We start from the raw sequence: 19,238 nt of genomic DNA on the forward strand, positions 1-19,238 counted from the left end.
CCAAGCTGCCCCCCCCCCATCGGACCCCCTCTGAAAGCATGACTCAAGCTTTTTAGAAATGCAGCATTAGCACATGCTGGGTTTCACTGAGCGGACAAATTCATTGCAGGTGCCTGAGAACGCTGCAGCGGAGGCTTCAGCAGTTCTGTGGCATTATAGCTGTAACTCTAGCTGTGTTTTAGTATGCCACTCTATAACTTCAACTGTTGTGGTTTTAGGGAGAGCAGAGAGCCGTTGATATGAATGTAGATATTGATTAAAGATTAGGGTTAGTGCTATAAAGGAAATGAGGGTTTTAGCTTGGCATTGCTGGTTACAGCTTCTTAAATGAAAAAAGCCATTAATCAGTAGAATAAAGCTCCTCTTGAACCACAGAAGACATCATAAAACAGTTTTTACATGCTAATAGTTTTTAAAGGAAACTGATCTTCATGCATAGAATTGGTGATTTGTGGACTTATAATGAAAATAAAATGTTTGATTCATTCTTTTGCTCCTGACTACTGCAGCATATACACTAACTGTAAGACTCACAGTCAGTGCTATGTTAATACTTTCACCCAGACATGGACCTAGTAATCGCTTGTACTGGCAGACGCACGTTAATGACTGAGGATCAGATCACCGCCGCAACATCGGCAGTAACACAAGAGCAATCTCTTTCCAGCACGAGGCCCACAACAACTGCTCCTTTTGGCTTGAAGTGATAGAAAATAGAGTGGCATCTGCTTGTTTTGTTGTTTACTTTAAACAAATAGTAAATTAGATTTAAGACCATGAAGATCTAATTACCCAAATCCGTGCTGATTTGGCTGTCTGTTCAAAGGTTAGCAGCCACTCATCTGTCTCAGTCTTCATATAACTTTGTCAGTGAAGGTTATTTATGATTATTAGATAAAGTAATTTCCTTTTTATGAAAGAAATTTGATCAACTTGTTCAAAATCTCCCTTCTTCTGCATTTCATCTTTTCCAGAGCTTTCAATTTGCTCAATAACAAAAAGTTTGTTGAAAAAAAGATGCATAATGCTGTCAAAGGCTTTTACTGCTGTTGTTTGATCAAAAGCTGTTTCAGGAGTCTGGTGCCAGAGGTCAAAGGTGAGTCTGTTCAGAGCAGCTAGGCCAAACACAGGAGCTGATCCTCTCTATCCTGTCTGCATATAGACACAACAGCATGACTCACCCTAAAGCCAAAGACCTGCTCTTCGTTCGAGCCCTGTGCACATGCTCCTACCGAACATGTCACAACCCCAAGCACCAGCATCACACTGTGAGCGACACCACAAGTCATCAGAAATTCATTAGACAAAGTGTCAACGAATTGATCTCTAAATCCCTTTTCTATGTGATCTGATTTAACAGGAAGTTTTGGGGGGGCTAAAAAAAACAGCTGACTTACATTTGACTTTTTACTAGTTACAAAGTTCAAATCTAATTATAGATAATACATTATATTTTACACTACGGTTTTGAATCTGATTTTTTTTAACAGGACATTGCTAGTAAATTATGTTTTATGTACTCTGTAAAAAACAAAGTAATAATAAGTTTATTGTGTCTGAGGGGTTACAGTATGATAAAGGGGATACTAAATTAAAAAAAAAGCAAAATTCTCATATTATGCAAAAATCCTTCTAAGTGACACAAGGAAAAATCAGCTGTTGGTTGAAGTGATTACAGCTCATGTCCAGACTGAGGCTGTGATCAAGGGTCATATGTAGACTTCACTTCATTTTAAATGGTACTAAGAGAAAAAGGTCGCACATCGCTGTTAAACTCTTTAGTCCGATTCAGTACAAATCTCGTCCTATACAAGCACTGTTTATACAGTTATTCCCCGTGGCCCATTTGACAATGCCGCTTTCAGAGCTCCAATGCTAAAAGTTACAGATTCTGTCAGTGACATGATGATTCACAACAGTAAACTATTGAACACCCTTAATCTTAAGAACTCTTTACTGCCACGTGGGCATCTTTTTGTTTTATTCCAAACAAACTGCTGCTGCAAATATAAAATGAATCACTTCCTGTGCTCCATTATCTTTTTCCTGAAAAGACTTACCACACACTGGGTGTATAAAGTGGCTCATGTTAAAGCTTTAATGAATTGGATGCAGGCAGAACTTTTTTACTCAACTGTTGATACATGGCAGAGCACACCTCTACAGAAAGAGGGTGACAAAGCTAGATCATTTATTTACACTTACACTAGAATAACACAACAGATTGACTGAACTCCATTAATGTTTGGTAAAAGGACAGTTTACTAGATGATATTGACAACAATTACCCGACAACCCAACCGCTCGAGAATGGCTGTATCAAGGGCTGTGAAAAGCACTCCAGTGCATAAAAACCTAAGTGGTTTGCGAAAGTGCTGCTTTCCTTGTTTGCAACTGCCAAGAGCAAATAGCAGGCGACTCATGTGCCAAGAGTGAGCGTCACAACATTTCAATGACCATGCTTGCCATTCATAACAGAACTGAAAACACAACCAATAACATATGAGCATAGGAATGTCCAGTGCCCAGCTTATGCTACAGCTGGACCAGCACTGGATAAAATATTAACTGTAATCCTTCCTTTCTACCACCCAGCAAGATGGCCTCTCAGGGCTGCACATTGTCTCATCACTCACATTCACATGCGTGTATACAACGTGGAGGCATACACACACGCTCCCACGCTGACAGGCTAAAGATGGCCAGTGTGTGTGTGTGTGTGTGTGTGTGTGTGTGTGTGTGTGCGCTACTCTTGGACTGTCATTCCACTCTGATATAAGCAGAACACAGGAAATTCCTCAAATGTGAAATATGCCTCAGAGAGGCCCGTTTAAGACAGAGACGTGATTTGAGGAGAAAGAAACAGACAGGAAGTGGAGAGTGTGTGTGTGTGTGTTTGCGTTTTACAGCCAGCGGAGGGGACTGATGCTACGAATGTGGGGGATTTCAGGGGTGAGAACGCAGTCAACTGTTTTTATGGACTTAAATACATTTGCACTGTCTGCTTTACAGTATAGTGTATGGCTTATATATTAACCGCCTGCCCGTGTGTGTGTGTGTGTGTGTGTGTGTGTGTGTGTGTGTGTGTGTGTGTGTGTGCAGCTCGCGTGTGCCTGGCTTTACACTAACCACAGGGTGTAGCCGTGGGCTTTGAAGTCTTCCCTACACCCTGGGCTGAACTCAAACACAGGCTACCAAACAAGATCCCATATTACTCCATGGAAAAATCACAACATGCTTTTTACTCGCAGGGAACACTGCCCTCTCTATTCCCCTTGTAAAAGTTCACTGGGTAGAAAAGGCAGAGAAGCAGCACAAAAACGCTGCAGCTAACAGTTATTTACATTTTTCTATTAATCACCTAATAATTTAATGTATAAAATATGAGAACATTCATCACAATTTACCTTACCTTATTTTGCTCAAGGTGCTGTCTTAAAATTGCTTGTTTTGTCCAACCAGCACACCTAAAGCCAAAGATAAGTGGTAAATCCTCAAATTTAAAAAGCTGGAACTAGAAAACGTTTCCTAAGTTTGCTTGATAGATGACAAACTAAATGATAATCAAAATTAGGAACTCTCATCATAGTAGAACATGGGTTTTTAAAGTCTGACACACACACACTACAGTTCCATGATGCTTGAGGGGAGAAGTTTTTATGTCATCCCCATTTTTTATTTTTATTTGTTTACATTTTGTCAAATTGGCACCATTAAAAGGATGCTAAATGATCTATTAGCCCTTCCTATTTGTAATGTACCCATGGATATATCAGACTATTACTGGATTACTTTGATACTGAAGAAAAATTAAAAATGTGAAGATTCTCAGGAAAATTCTGGAGTTCTAAGGAACGTAATTTTATTTACGATTTCTAAGCTGATTTATGGACGTTTTTGCTGATATGGTGACATCCCCTGAAAGGCTAAGTCATGCTGAATCCATAACTATGTTAATCATGGCTGTGTGCTCAGATATGGCAAAATTATGATGCTGATTTGTGCTGCAAAGTGCAGGGAATCTACCTCCATCACTGCTACTGCTGCTGCAACCACTCGGTTTTGGAACACTGGCACGCACCTGTTACTTTCAGCTCATGCAGTATCTTTGCCCTCCGCCACAATTTGAAAACCTCCATTGTAGCACTTTGTCCTCAGGTGCTCATTCTCTAATTTAGATGCTGTCTTACCCCTCTTTTGTATTGTATGATCCTTATTGTTACCTGCAGGGTGTCTGAATGCAGCAAAACAAACAAATAATTCATTCTCTTCAAGTAGAAGAGAAACTCCAAAGGTCAGAGATGATGCACTTAAAATGACAATAAAGTGAGGGATGAAAAGTGCTAAAACATAATACAGGAATCCCATTATTGCTTTCCCTTGGTGTTTGATAATTGAGTGCTTCTCTGATAATAGCATATTTTCAGCGGATCGCTGAAAGGGCAGGTTACCAGCAAGGAAAGGTAAACGGCTGTAATTTGTAGCATCGATGTCCCTGTTTCTAAGCTGTTTCCTGTTGATGGGAGTTCTGAGCCTTGTAGTCCACATGCCATCTGCTCTAAATTAGCACCTACACAGGGAGCACTGAGATCTGGGCACCAGTGGTCAGAAGGTGGGGTTTGGATAAGAGAAGTTCCAGCTAGAGATCAGCCTAATGAAAACAGTCAAAGGTGAATATTTTAATAATAGACAAAAAATTACTTTTCCTTCAGCACTCAGTATAATATAACTCATAATAAAATACAGAATTATTAATTATTACGCTTTTGGAATGACCAGTACATTTGCCTTTGGGCTATTAGAGAAGCTTTTGCTCTATTTAAAATAATTCAGTCCAGAGAAAGCAGCAGATAAGCCCTGTTGAGTTGCTGTGGTGTTCAGGCTTGTAGGAGAGAGGACACACGTGTCACTGAGACTGAATGAAGAGCGGAAGTTTCTGGAAGTCATCAGAAAAGGGCAGAGGAGGAGGAGAGGGGGGCGGGGGGGAGAGACCCAGCTGCACAGCACTTCTACTGCAGCGGAGGACGATGTCACAACAGCACACACACCCTCTTAGGGATGGCTGAGCACGAACTGAATGCACGTAGATACATAAGCATTTGAATACATGAACACTCGCACATACAAAATACCACTTGGTGACAAACACGACACGCAAAAAGACGTCAGCAAAGACCCACATCCTGGGCTGGCGTTTCACTGGCCCGGCATGCAAACACGCTGCTCGATGCTGCCAAGTGTAAACACCAATAAATGACAAACACAGACAAACACATCCCAAAGTTGGAGTCAACAGCTGTCAAGTCTTATAGGGCAACTCTGTCATTCAGGCAAGGCATGGGAAACCGCCCTGTCAGTAAAGCATCCAAAACAAGCAAGCCGGCAGTTTTTCCCCTCCTCCTCCGGTCCCCCTCTAAAAAACAGAATGAGTCATGGTTGGAGGCTCGGGAATAGAGATGATGTTGATTTTTGGCTGCTTTAAGTGGGGAAAAACTGCAAGCAACACCCTCATGATAAATTACTAACAATGTGTTATGTTTTGACTTCTTTCTTAAATTGAAAACAAATCTTCAACTGCTACTAAACAGGCCGTAAATGGCTGAGTCATAAATCTACATGTTTTTATGTTTTTTTTTTCACCATTCCAAGATTTCCATTCATTTCTGCGTAGATCTGCTCTGCTACTAAATATATCTGAATTGCTAAAGACAAATATGCACGGGGCAGCTGTATTATTAAGAAAGAACTAAAATACAGGCTAGTAAAAATAAATATTGGATCAGACTCTGTATGGGCAGGCACTTGACCGAGCTCTTTGACTTTCCAGAGAGAAATTATGTTAGCAGTCACTGCAAACACTTCTTTAGTTAAATCTTATATGAAAAATGATTTAGTTAAATCTTATAGGCCTACATAGAATGTAAGAAACACAGACTAGTAACTGGCTCAAGTTTCAAGTTTTTTATGAAATGCAAAGTGGCAGGGGTGGGTGGAGGAATTGTTGTTCTCTTTTGTCCTTTTCTTCTCTTTCCCTGTATTTTGTTCTTCTCATTGTATTATATTTTCTTCTTCTCTTGCACTTATGTTTCAGTCAATGTATGTACTCAAATTAGCTAACTTTACCAGCAAAGCACATTGGGTCCCCCTAAATTTTCCGTGAGACAGCTGTAAGTAAGTTGAGGCTCCACAAATCCATACAAACTCCCTTACACAAAAAAGAGGAGACTTTAGAGTTCGACTTTAGAGTCTGCAATTTCATTTGACATTTTTCACTGAAACAAACAGAAAACATTGCTGCTTGGAATAAAAAAACACTGGCATGGTACTTAAAAAAGGAACCACAACAAAGCAGGCGAGAAATAAAAAGCATCAAGTGCCAAAGAGCCCAATCCAGCTGACAGTCCTGGTTGAGTGATAATGTAGTACACACAATGTAAATATTGAATCAGCTATAAGACTGCATTTTAAACTGCATCTTAATGGCAAACACGAGCGATCAAACGTACAATCCGTCCACATCTTTCCTCTGTCGACAGGAAGCATCTCTGCAGTGCTTTTCACCTTGAGGTACTTTAAGTGCAGGCTATTAGTGTAAGTGATACAGCAATATTGTGGTTAGAGTAGGAGGCGCGCCTGGATGGCATGCAGGGGGAGGCAATAATATCAGCATACCCTTAAGGCAGATGAGGGAGGTCGGTGGGCAAGGGTTTGTTGCCTGGGAATCTCTTGAGACTTTCCATTAACAAAAGAGGATGGAACGAAGAATAAAGCCAGCGTTATTAAGAATAAAGAGCAGGTATAATGCACTGACATGGGGTTTGCTGTAGTGAAGCGATAATGACTGCCTGCACTTGAGGGACTCCGGGGTGAGGTCATTCTTCATTAACTTATTTGACATTAACATGCTTGGAGCCAACTGCAGCTCAGTATCGTCTGATTATTTCTGTGGCCTCGGTAAAGTCACATTTGCCATTATGTCCCATAAAAAATATAAAAATTGATTAAGATAATTCCTACTCTTTTACCGCACAGCTGGTGACTTGGCTGTGTGGGCTACAGGTTTCTGTGGGGCTCCGCAAGCTGCTGTTAATGCTGCAACGATAGTACTTTGTTTCCATGACACTGAGATGAGTCACTATGGCTACGGCTCCATCGGGAAGTTAAATGAAGACCCAAGGACTGCGATGGTGGAGCTAGTTATTGGCAGAGAGGTGATGTGGTGGGAAATGATGAGGTTGGTAAACTGTGAAGACACACATGGTATTCAACACTATATTATTATAGTATGGTAAACAAAATAACAAAAGACTGTGTGTGACATGAAATCCACTTACAAGAATGAAGAATATGAACATTTGCTAGTATCACACATAAAACTATGCAAGGTAAAGACTTCACAGTCTTCACAGACTTTTATGACAGTTTCATCAGAGACACATGCACAAAGAGTTAAAAGTCACTGACATGCAGCTGTAAGTGATACAATAAGAAATTGAAGGATGTCCGTAGGTGAACATGTCTATACTGTAACTGTAGCTAGCACTTTTTAGCAATCACTTTGTCCAATACTTTGGTTTATGACTTAATACCTGCAAAACTAATGACATTCCCAGCCTCAGCTGTAATTTGTTTTAACTGCTAATTAGAAAATGTTAGCATGCTAACACGCTAAACTATGATGGTAGACATGGTAAAACGTTACACCTGCAAAACATCAGCATGTTGTCACTGTGAGCTTGTTAGCAGTGCCACAGAGCTGCTGCCATCACTGTAGACGCCTGTCTGTCATCAATTAATGTGCTTGTAAAAAAACAAAACCTATCACCATTTGCTAGGGGGCAAGGTGAAGTATTCAAATAGTTTTTTTTAATATATAACCAACAGTCTACAAAACTTACAAATTGTTGGCATTTTAGCTTGATAAATCACTTCATAGCAGAATTGCAAAATCAATAATTTCCTAAGTGCCTGCAAATTGGCTAAACCACAGAGACAGCTGGAAAACTTCAAAGAATGAACTGAAGAGGAGTGAAATGAGAAGTTAGAAGTTAGAAACAAAACCTTTTGCCTTAAACTGGCTTCAAGATTCTAATCATAAGTCATTTGTTATTCATGCGCAGTGAAAGTGATGACACAGCCAGAGTGACTGAAAGACGAACTGAACACCAGCGCAGGTAACTCCATCAGTCAGAAAGGGACACCCAGCAGTGCTGGTGTCACTGCATCATCAGCATTCACGATGCATCCATCAGCGCTGCGGCAGAGTGACATCATCTAGAATGCCACTGACTGAGTGTCACTTCAGCTTCACGCAACTGGACACACACATATGCAAACACACACCCACAGAGGAAGGAATTCACACACAAAATAGAGCCACATGCAGACACAGTCACATGTAGACAGAATGATGCAGGGCAGGCTCAGCCAGACGGAGCTTTGTGTTTTCATTACTCAGATGTGGACGTAGATTAAAGCGTCTTGAATCTCCAGCTCTGTGCCTTTGTGGTTTAGATCACAACTGGTTCACATGTCTGTTGACGGGATGCCGCCCAGTGCAGGAAATAGCTGGGCTTGAGAACATACAAGCTACTGCCGATAAAATGCATTCCGTGTCTCCAGTTTGAAACGCATGGAGCTGTGCTGAATTAGTGGTGAGAATATGGGAGATAAAGGCTGGTGGGAGAGGGAGAGGGAGACTCTGTGAGTCAACTATCTGGGATGTTTACTTTACTGTTTGTATCAGCTCTCTTATGGATTTTCATCTGATCTGCTGTGGGAAAAGCATACAAGTAGTTTGTGAACTTTTAGGGTCACAGCTACTATGATTTCATTCCAGAGTTATTTACACTTTTTTCATTATAATTTGTGACTCAAATTGGTGATTTGTCATATTTGCTTTGGACTCTCTTGAATGTTTGAATGTTTATAATGTAATAATATAAAAGGCATACAAAGGTACTGATTGATTTATGCTTCCCTACATTGCAATTTTGTACATAACTCAATTGGTTTTATGGTTCTTATGGGTTAGTATGCTTCAGACAAAGTGTTCATTGGAACTTTGTAACAAGTTTTCTGTCTTTCAAAAGTCGAAAACCACACAAAGAGGTCAAGTATTCAGAGGTGAGAAAGCATGCAGGGTGTAAAACTTTTCTATCAAGCTCCTTTTTATGAGTGAAATACCATGAATCCTTTGATGAGATGCTGTCCAAAAATGTGTGCAATTATTCCAATTTGTACACCATTGAGTTTGGCCTTTCAGAGCAGATATTAACACTTTACCTATGGAAGTGGTAGCACCACACTTCATACTAACTGGTCTGTTTCAAGCATACTGAGACCTTAACAAGTAGGAGAATCTTCTCAACACATGAAGCAACATTGAAACATTCTGTTTTTCTAAAAAGAAACTCAAAAAAATGGCTGTGTGACCTAGTCTAATCAATAGACATATGCTCCATTAATGTAAATCCACAGATATTTTACTGCATTGAACTAGAGCCACACTTCTAGAGGCTTCATCCATGGGAGGAGTTGTTTTACACTAAAGTAGATAGAATATTCAAGAAATAATTAAATTCTAAATACAGGCTAAAGCAAGAAGAGGAACTTCCAGCTGTGACAGCTAAAATATACTCTATTATGTCATCCTGGAGCTGAAAATCCGAGCACAATCCCACACACACTAGTTGAGGCGCAGCAATTTAGAAACACAAGCCAGAGAAGCGTTCCCACTCAAAAGAGTGGGAGCCAAACTCCAACAATTCTGAAGTTACGTGTAAATCACATCTGCTTCATTTGATCAGCCGGCAGTTTCAACATTGCACCAGCAGTAATTAACTCATCTGCCAGGAAGCCTCTTTGACCAGGCGTTGTGAGGGGTCATGCAGAAAAAGAGGTCTATTATGCTATGGTTCATTGCCCCTGGATGGAGGGGGTAACTACTTTTGATTCTTCCTTAGCCTTTTGTATGGATGACCCCTGTTTGGAGAAAGACAAGGGTTGAAGGAGAGAAAGGGAATGAAGGGGGGTGCTCGATTGGGGTGCAGAGGTGGCAATCAGCCTGGCAAGCCCTCAGGGCGCAAGCAGCTCAGGGATTTTCCTCCCTACCCCGTCACGAGCATGGACAGGGAGGCATCACGTGTAGCCTCCCCCAGAGGTAGAAAGCAGATGGCAGGGGATTAGCATCTGAATGTGGACATGCAGATCTATGGGGGTTCTCCCTCTCCTCCTGACTCCCCACAGGGGATAGGTGAGCTGAGGAAAAGGAGGCTCGGGAGAGACAAAATCAATAATTGGCAACCCACAGTGCGCAGACAAAAGAACTGGGAAATGCTGGTGGCTTTTAACAGTAGTGATTTTGCCAAAAAAAACTGCTAATTACAGACTTTACCTCGGAACACGCTTGTCAGTTTGTTTTGTTGCGGACCTTCTCCACATATTTCAGTGGATTTTACAAACTGAAGAGTCGTATGCTAAATCGAAATGTAATACAACACAGAAACAAGCCTAAACAGACAGTAGGTAGGAGATAGCAATCAGGCCTCCAGTAGACATCAGCAACCGAGATAACATCACACATACCGAGTGACACAGCTTTGAAGTTCATGACTGTAATGTGTGGAATTATGCTACAGTTAGAAAAAACATGCTGGTATCAACAATGGATTAAGGGTTTTCTTACCTGACAGAGGAAATGACTTACAGTAAGCCTATTAAATGTCATTTACGCACAGAGAAGGGAAGTGGTAGGAGCAAGCAGTTATATTCTACACCATAATGTCATGTAATCTACGGACGCTGAACTCTGCAGGATACCTCCATTTGCTGTCGTAAAATGCTGGCATTTCTCTATGAAAAATGTCAGGCGGTTTAGATGCAGAGGTAAAACACAGAAGACAGGTTTGCTGTTCCTAAGAGACCAAAAACTGTACTATCAATAAAACCTTTACAAAGAACACTGAATATAAAAGTTTATGGGGTTACAATTGGAATTTGACATAGATGCCAGGATCTATGGCAAAGACCAGGCAGGTTTTTAAAAGGTTTATTACTATTTCCATCAGAAGGTTTCTCATTATTAAAGGAATTTGAATTTTAAGCCCATCTAATGCTGTATGTCTCACTTCACTGCAGATCATTATTATATGTAAAGTAATGACAATTAGACTTAAAACAGAACCTTATAAGAAAACACAAAAAATAACAGACCAGACAAACAAAATCTGGGCCCATGAGCTCAAGTTTTTCAGTTTATTTATCACCAGCTATTGTCAGATTTAAAAGAGGGCACTTTCCTTCCCTAGAGGCCCTTCTCAAACGTCTGCTGGTGCTCAAAAATAAAGCTACCGGCTTTTTTCTGCCAGGATTTATGCTTTTTGATTTAATGAGGTGACCTGAAGTCTCCCACTCCACCTCCACTAGACAGCGCCCGGGATACATGCCCCGTCGTACATATACATCAACTCTGTTTCTGCCACTGAATCAACATGGTTGGTCCCCTGAATACTGAAAATGGCTGGCATCAAATAGAGGTGGAGTGAATTTAAAAAAAAAACAGGAGATTCCATAGTCCCTTCCCTTTCTAGTGCAGTGCAGTGGGGTCAGAGGTTGTGTCCCAATCAGGGGATTCCCAAGTCAAAAGGATAATAACACAAATCAAATGGAAGGAAAACAAAGAAAGGAAGAGCAAGGGAAGGGAACCCGGCGGAGAAAAGAGAACAGAAAATGTGTGAATGCTGTTTTCTGGGCTCCTGCCTGTATCCTCTTACTACAGAGTGAGGCAGAGCTCCACAGAGGGTCTACACACTGGTACTCAAAAGGGTCATTCCTTTGAGGGGCTGGTTTCCATGGCAGGGGTTGCCGTGGTGAGGGGGGCCCTTGATGGTCCCAATGGGGCAGTAGGCACAGTCAACACTTCAAAACAACACAGACACTTCGGGTAGGAGGATACTTGTGAATGAAAACCACACTACAGTGTAGTATGACGGTGAAAGAAGGATTTTGTTTATTAGTTGCAGTATTTTTATGTCTTAATGTATTATTTTTTATTCTACATAGTATATATATATATATATATGTTTTCTATATACATCTTTCATTTGGAAATGGATTGAATATATTGTATACTGTGACCTCTAGCCGGTAATTGCCTTAAGTAAAAAAAGGGCTTTTTTACCACTACTATTCGAGCATGGAAAGAATTCATTCCTGAATTTGTTATCATCTGCTCAGATTCAAAATTTGCAGTTTATAAGCTCAACAGGCAATGCCTTGTACTTCAGCAGGGGGCTTTTGTAAAATTATCCACCCCTGGTTTGCTCTCATTGCTAACGTAGAATGGAGGAAAGTAGCGAGCCATGCTGAATGGATAACTATGAAACCAGACCATCTGAGAAAACATTTAAGGAAGCATTTTGGCTTCAAGACCACAGGTGGAAAAAACTGTAGATACAAGCAGGGCTGTTTGCGAAAATGCAACTGCTTTATAGTAACAGTAGCTTGTCACTCGAGTGAGGCAGAAGAGGAAGCATGAATGGACATTATTTAATTTGCATTAGAGTAAGTGGGTTGTGTTTGAAATAATCAAAAAACTAGATTTCTTTAATAAAGATTGAGCATTATTATGCAAAAACAAGCATTTAAGAGTGTCTACAGGCCTGCTAGCAGCTCTGTGAGGCTGTCCTTGAATACTAACTAAATACTGTCTACATTAGGTTCATTTCTCCAGTCAGTGCCCTTAGATCTGCACTGGCTTAGATCTGGATTTGATCACTAGGCACTATACAGTGGCTGCCCACTGGTCCTTGTATTTAGGAAAGGTTAAATGCTGAGGAGCAGTTTAACTATACAATGTACTGTGTGTGATTGTATAAGTGACAATAAAATCGATTCTTTGTGTGTTAGCACGCCTACATTTTCAAATTAGCACTGAACCCAAAGTACTGCTCAGACTGATGGGAAAGTCATTAGTTTTGCAAATGTTTGGTCACAAAGTATTTGACAAACTAAAATTATGACGATGATGGAATGTTAAAGGGCCAGTATGTACAATTTAGTGGCATCAACTGAACACCGTTGGTGTCTGTATTTGATGACCTGGGAATGAGAACGAACGAAAGTGTGCACAACAAACTATGGTGGCGACAAACACTATAGGCCCCATCTACAACCAGTGTTTGGTTTGTCCATTCTGGGCTACTGTAGAAACATAGTGGTTCAATATAGCGGACTCCATAGAAGGTGACCCGCAGCATCTGTAGATAAAAACAGCTCATTCTAATGTAACAAAAACACAACGATTCTTATATTCTGGTGATTATACACGAATGAAAACATATCTATTAATATTATATTCCACTTGTGTCAATAGAGCCTCATAAATGTTACACACTAGACTTTTGAGGGGGGTCACCAAAGTGATTACAATTCATCCTCAGGGGCATATGAATGTGTTAAGCAAATTTAGCTTTTTGACTAACTGAAAATTGTCAATTTTCTGTCATTTGAGTGATCAGCTAATTGAGCAAGAAAAAGAAAGAAGGTAGGTAAACAAATCTCTGCAAAGCCAAAGTGGGTACCCTGAGTTCATTGGTGTATTTGCCCTAAATTACATCCGTCATCTCTCTTAAACTTCTCCTGGCTGCTACATGTCTCAGAGAGGATGTTAGATTTGCTGGTAAGTCCCTCTTCAGACACATTCAGTGGCTGTCACAGTAAAACCCCTTTCCTGGAAGCTGGCCAGGAGGTCCTCTTCACACACTCAGCTGCTGTGCTCCCGCAGTCCAGTTAAAAACAGACTTACAGGAACGTGATGTACCATCAATGCATTCATGCCGTCCATCTGTTTCTACGTTTCACACTGGCTTTACAGAGCTGCTGTGTGTGGACTTCCTATGAATCGGGGGTTTCCATTCATCTGATATACAGCCCTGACAAGCAGATGCACACAGACACAGAGATGGACACACTAACACAGTAAAGGAGATGTTCTGGTTTCGTTTAGGCCCTGAGAGGCAATTTGCCCTGAATCCTTGTAGACTTTTTTTTCCATGACATTTAGATTCCAACCCTTTTCCCTTAATGGATCAACTGAAAAACACACTCCCATTGAGATACAATTTTTTTTCCAAAAAACATGCAGAAACTTGATATAGAGTCAGTATATCAAACAATACAAGGACTTTAACAATGAGGCTCATTGATTCCTTCAGTACACTTCACCCGATGCATTAGCCCACGAACGCTGCCAGTCCGCTGTTTGCAAAAGGATGGGGAGAAAACAATCTAGCTGTTTAGCTTGAACATCTGGAAATCATAAAGGCTCAGCGCTGCATGGCTTAGCTGCTGCGCTAGGCTAACAGGAGGTCCCTGGCCCATTCAGGAAGAAGCTAAGGCTCATTAGCGGTTTCTTCCCCACTGTTGGCCCAGGTCAGGGTCCGACAAACCAGACCAGTCTCCAACGGAACTTCTGCATGTGCTGCTGCTTCTAGTACATCATTTAGGCTACTATTAAGTCTTAAAATAGTTCTGTCTTTGATGGACAAGTAAAAAAGAGGAGAATTTCATTTTTCCTTGCTTCTTACCATTTTAATGTAAAACTGTTCAAAGATGAAACAACAGTCAAGTCAAATTACTTTATGTAGTAGAGTCATTTGCAAATTCAACATTGTTTGCATATTCTTGTTTATTGTCAATAAAAATGCATTTAATTGAAATTTCCTTCACCCTTTTGACTGCAAAGCCAATACAATCCTGCCAGGTTTTAATGTTTTGCTGACATTAAAACCCATCCAGGACCCAGCTGGCTACATATAGCAACAGACACCACCATAATATTATCCAGATATGTCAACAGCCGAGTTGCATGCATTCTTGTCTGCCAATTAGGGGTGTGAAACCTCAATGTAAAGCTGGACTATATGTTATAACCCTGTTAAGACAGAGATTCATAAACTTCTTGTAATAGCTCCGTGTGAACATACAGCACATTTTTGTCTTGGAATGTGATGTTGGGAACTTGTCCACACAAACTGATCTAAATAAAGAAAGCTTTCTAGAGGAGGGAAATAAGTTTGAGGCACATGGATCAACATGGAGTGGATTTGCTGTACTCTAGCCAAGTCAACTTGTACAACCGCTCTGGTGGGCGGGTTTTTCGTCTCTCAGAAATAAACTTCTTTCCTACTCACTCCCGGTCTTCTACAGCCTCTCATGCCAGTATCACACTGACCTCATGGATTAGCTAACATGGTTACAACACAACATCGGAAGTGAGGGAGAATATTATTGATGCCAATATCTGAGGGAGTTTGTTACTGAGTGTAAGAATGCCCTGCATGAGTGTCCTCTCTGTCGATGGGCATCGTCCGTGAGGAATGAAATATGACACTGGCTGTCAGGGCTTGTTTGGGAGACTGGCTGCTAGTCAGCTGGAGATGGAGATGGTACAAGGGCTAGCAGGGCGGATAAATGGTTAGAGAGATTGTCCTGTACCGAGGAGGTCACAGGATGGATCTTAGTGCCACATAAACAGCGTTTATCAAACTCAATAAACTCTACACGTGTGTCCTCGACAAGAGAGGTCCGCTCAATAATAATGAACTTCAAGAATCTGTCTATAATTTGTGAGACACATGGGTCTTTTAACAGCTGTTTCAACTACATCTGGACTGCAGATTGTACGTGCTGCAATCCAGAAACTGTAGGGCGTTTTCTAAGTTTTTTGTCACCATAGCTGCTCAGCAGCTTTCTTGGTTGGCAAGTAAATGTCCCATTTCACCTCTGTTGTTACAGCATGTTGGTTTGCTTTTGCTGGCATAACGTCCATTTAAAAGCCATATTTTTTCAAAGAGCCCTTGCGCAAGTCATTTGCCAGGTTGCAAAGTTTAACCGAATTTTGAGAAAATTGGAAAAGAAAACCATTATGCATATATTAGGAGTTGGTTCATTGAGATCCAACAGCTGGTGGTGGCAATTTTCCAGTCGGCGCCATTAAACCACTGCAGAAGAGGGCACAACAAGATGATGTAATTAAATGAAAGCCAGTCAAACCTCAAACGGTGAAAAACTATGTAGAAAACATGAAGGAAATATGGCACGTTTGTTTCATGTATTAATTTGAGAGACGTTACATGATGTTGGGATTTATTCAATAAATCAGTTCCATTTCTCTTTGTCAGATTTTGCTTTTATTGATAAACACATTTTATACACACAGGAGGATGGAAGCCAACCTCTTGGCACCTGGCCTGTTCAGCCTTGGAGGAAAAAAAAGTGCCATGCAATGAAGCAGGGTGTGTGTTTGAAGTGTGTATGTGTGGGTCGGCTTCACATGGAGGTCAGTGGGCTGTTTGGTTCTTCTGACGTATGTGAATTAGATTAGGTCGCTCTCACAGTCAAGACTTAATCATGTACTAAAGCACAGTTCTGCCAGTTCCTATTAGACACCTGTAGTGCAAAAGGCCTCAGACGGGACAAAGACGCATCCTGAGTACTCAAACACCTGTGACCATGGCAATAGACCGCACTGTGCTCACATGACACTAAACCAGAATGTACGCAGACGTACAAAACATATCCACATCACCACCAGTTGACACCAATCCACAAACAAATCCAGAATATGAGCTTTATTCCAAACATTGTTCCAATACAATTATGCCCCTAAAAGGAAGCTGCAGCCAAAATGGTGTGTCTTGATTTCAGTGGAGCACAGAGTGGTTCTGTGGTTTCAGGACTTTGACTGTGCACCTAACCAGAATTGACGTTGGGAAATATACTTAACGTTCCCGCGTGGTGCAAGGACGTGGATTGGGTTTCCCGGCGGTTGGAAAAGCAAGAGGTGGCTAAACGTATGAAACACACACACACACACACACACACACACACACACACACACACACACACACACACACACACACACACACATTTCATGTGAACACAGAAGGAGTACACTACAATTAAAACTGAGAGTTGTATTTTCATAGCTTATGCACGTAAACACAGACACAAACCCAACCTGCTGTTTCGTGATTAAGGTCATTTCAATTACTCCATCAGTGATTAGACTCAGCCCAATCTGGCCTGATGGAGGCTTGTACAGGAGAAGTACATCTCGACTGTAATTCACTTTGTCAACCTCTATTTGGCCTGAGCCAAGAAACACATAATCTAAGTCTAAATGGGCAAAGACATCGGGGCAAGGAATTCATTAATGTTTGCAGTTCATGCCATGTATATACTGTATATCTTTCTGTACATTCTTTGCATCGAAGGTGAAGTTAATTGACACTCACCACCTCTGAGGCTTGCCTTAAAGCAATAATCAATATAAGTTACTGTTAATACATGTCCCGTCTTTAACTCTTACAGGAAAAGCAATGGGAAAAGGTAGAAAGACACATTTTAAAGGGTTATTTTTAGTAGATAATTTTTCTTTTCACCTGTCACTGGCACAAAAGGCAATCTCTGCCACCGCCTGTTGGAGCTGTACATTGTGAAACCCTGCAAGTCGATATGTATTAAACAAATTCCTACATATTTATTGTACTTTGTAATCAATCGGACTCAACCAGGGGATGTATTACGCTCTACTTCTACAGCATCTCAGGTTACTAAATCTCTATCCAAGAAGAGAGCTGACTGAACACAGGCATGAGCTGCAAACATACCTGTTACTAAGAGGAATCTATAAACAGTTAAATAAACACTTCAATCTCATTTGGTTAGAGTCAAAGCCAGCCCTATCATTAACCAAGAGCAAGCCCATTGATCTAAAAAGCCTACATGTTGGCTGAGATTCTCCTCAAAATCCAACATCATCAGCATATTATAACATTATTAATGTGTCGTTTTCATTATTTATCATGAACCTGAAGTCTTATGAGACAGTGATCGGAATGTGCCAGTATAAAAAAAACTGGAGTGCAGTTTCATGTGAGCGTTAATTCCTTTTCATAAAGGAATGTTTTCACATCCAGACATGGGAAATCTGTGGTTCCTGCTTCTCCCTGGCATGTGGAGGCTGAGGCGACACTGAAAGGAGGCAGGTTTGGAACAGATCCATACTTAATGGAAGTCTGGATATTTCTAGATTATTATCTATGGCTGTAAATATAGAAAAAAGACATTATAACCAATCAGGGCAGGAATTTCATTATAGCCTGCAGACATAACGAATCAGGGTTTGGTTGTAACAGAATTATTGAGATCAATTTGAATTTTGAATTCAAATTCTATTAAAAATAGCTCTGTTATTAATAAATGTATATCAAAGGCAAGTCATGCTACCTTTTGCTGATGCAAGCTGGTAATGACTGCAAGGGCAACTGGCAGACAAGATGCCAACTACAAACTGGGCTACTCCCATATCCACAAGCCACGGGCGAGACATGAGCCAATATATAATAATAAAATAATAATTAAAATAATCTACACCTCCACATGTTCAACTCAGTGTCTTTCTTCACAGGTCAGTCTGCTCTCCCTGTGCTGCAGCGAGCAGCCGGCAGCAGCGCCGGTTTCAGCACCATACAGGCGTGGACCAGAACAAAAGGCGCAGGCTGCTGCAGCAGGAGAGAGGCGCACCGGGACGCAGAAAGGCAGCCAGAAATCACCGCAAAAAAAAAAAAAAACAACATGGATTTTTCTCACGCACAAAGAAGTTAAATAACCACATCCTCACTGAAAAGCTGTTGCAAACTCCCTGTCGAGATCATTTCATATCTCTTCACACATAACCGCACATCACACCATGACGCACGCTCACACACACACATACACACACACACACCCGCTGAGGATTAAATGACAGCAATGCCGGCATTAATACACACTTTGGCTTTTCTTCTAGAAACTTTTACAGCTGCCAGTGTTGCATTAAAAATGCCGAAACTCTACATTCATGCTGGTCTGAGCAATCATAAAGCCTAATTTCCCCCAGTAAATGATAAACAAAGACCTTCAGCTCTTACCTGCAGGTTCAGGCTGCTGAGCGGCACTAATACCCTTGTGAGTGAGGAGAGCTGTAGTGACAATGAGAGCGGTATGGGGGCCTCTGATCCCTCCCCTAGCAAATGAAGCTACCGTAAGTGCAGCAGTGTATGCGCAACGGGATTATGTGGCTGCAACATGCATGGCAGGCAAACCCTCCCTGTGATGATGTATGACATTTGTGCAACATCTTTGGAGTGTAAATGTGTAACACATGCACGGAAATAAACAGATGTACACTG

General features: G+C 41.1%; 1 protein-coding gene across 1 annotated transcript in view; it reads right to left on the minus strand.

The window, feature by feature from the left end:
- Positions 1-19,087, minus strand: part of LOC127378570 (microtubule-associated protein tau-like) — a 58,150-nt gene extending 39,063 nt beyond the window's left edge. The window contains exon 1 of the mRNA XM_051427524.1: positions 18,978-19,087. The gene's annotated coding sequence lies outside the window, so the exon portion shown is untranslated. The remainder of the gene's footprint in view (positions 1-18,977) is intronic.
- Between the last annotated feature and the right edge of the window lie 151 nt (positions 19,088-19,238).

This window comes from Dicentrarchus labrax, unplaced genomic scaffold (genome assembly GCF_905237075.1).
Source record: "Dicentrarchus labrax unplaced genomic scaffold, dlabrax2021, whole genome shotgun sequence".
Classification (NCBI taxonomy): domain Eukaryota; kingdom Metazoa; phylum Chordata; class Actinopteri; family Moronidae; genus Dicentrarchus; species Dicentrarchus labrax.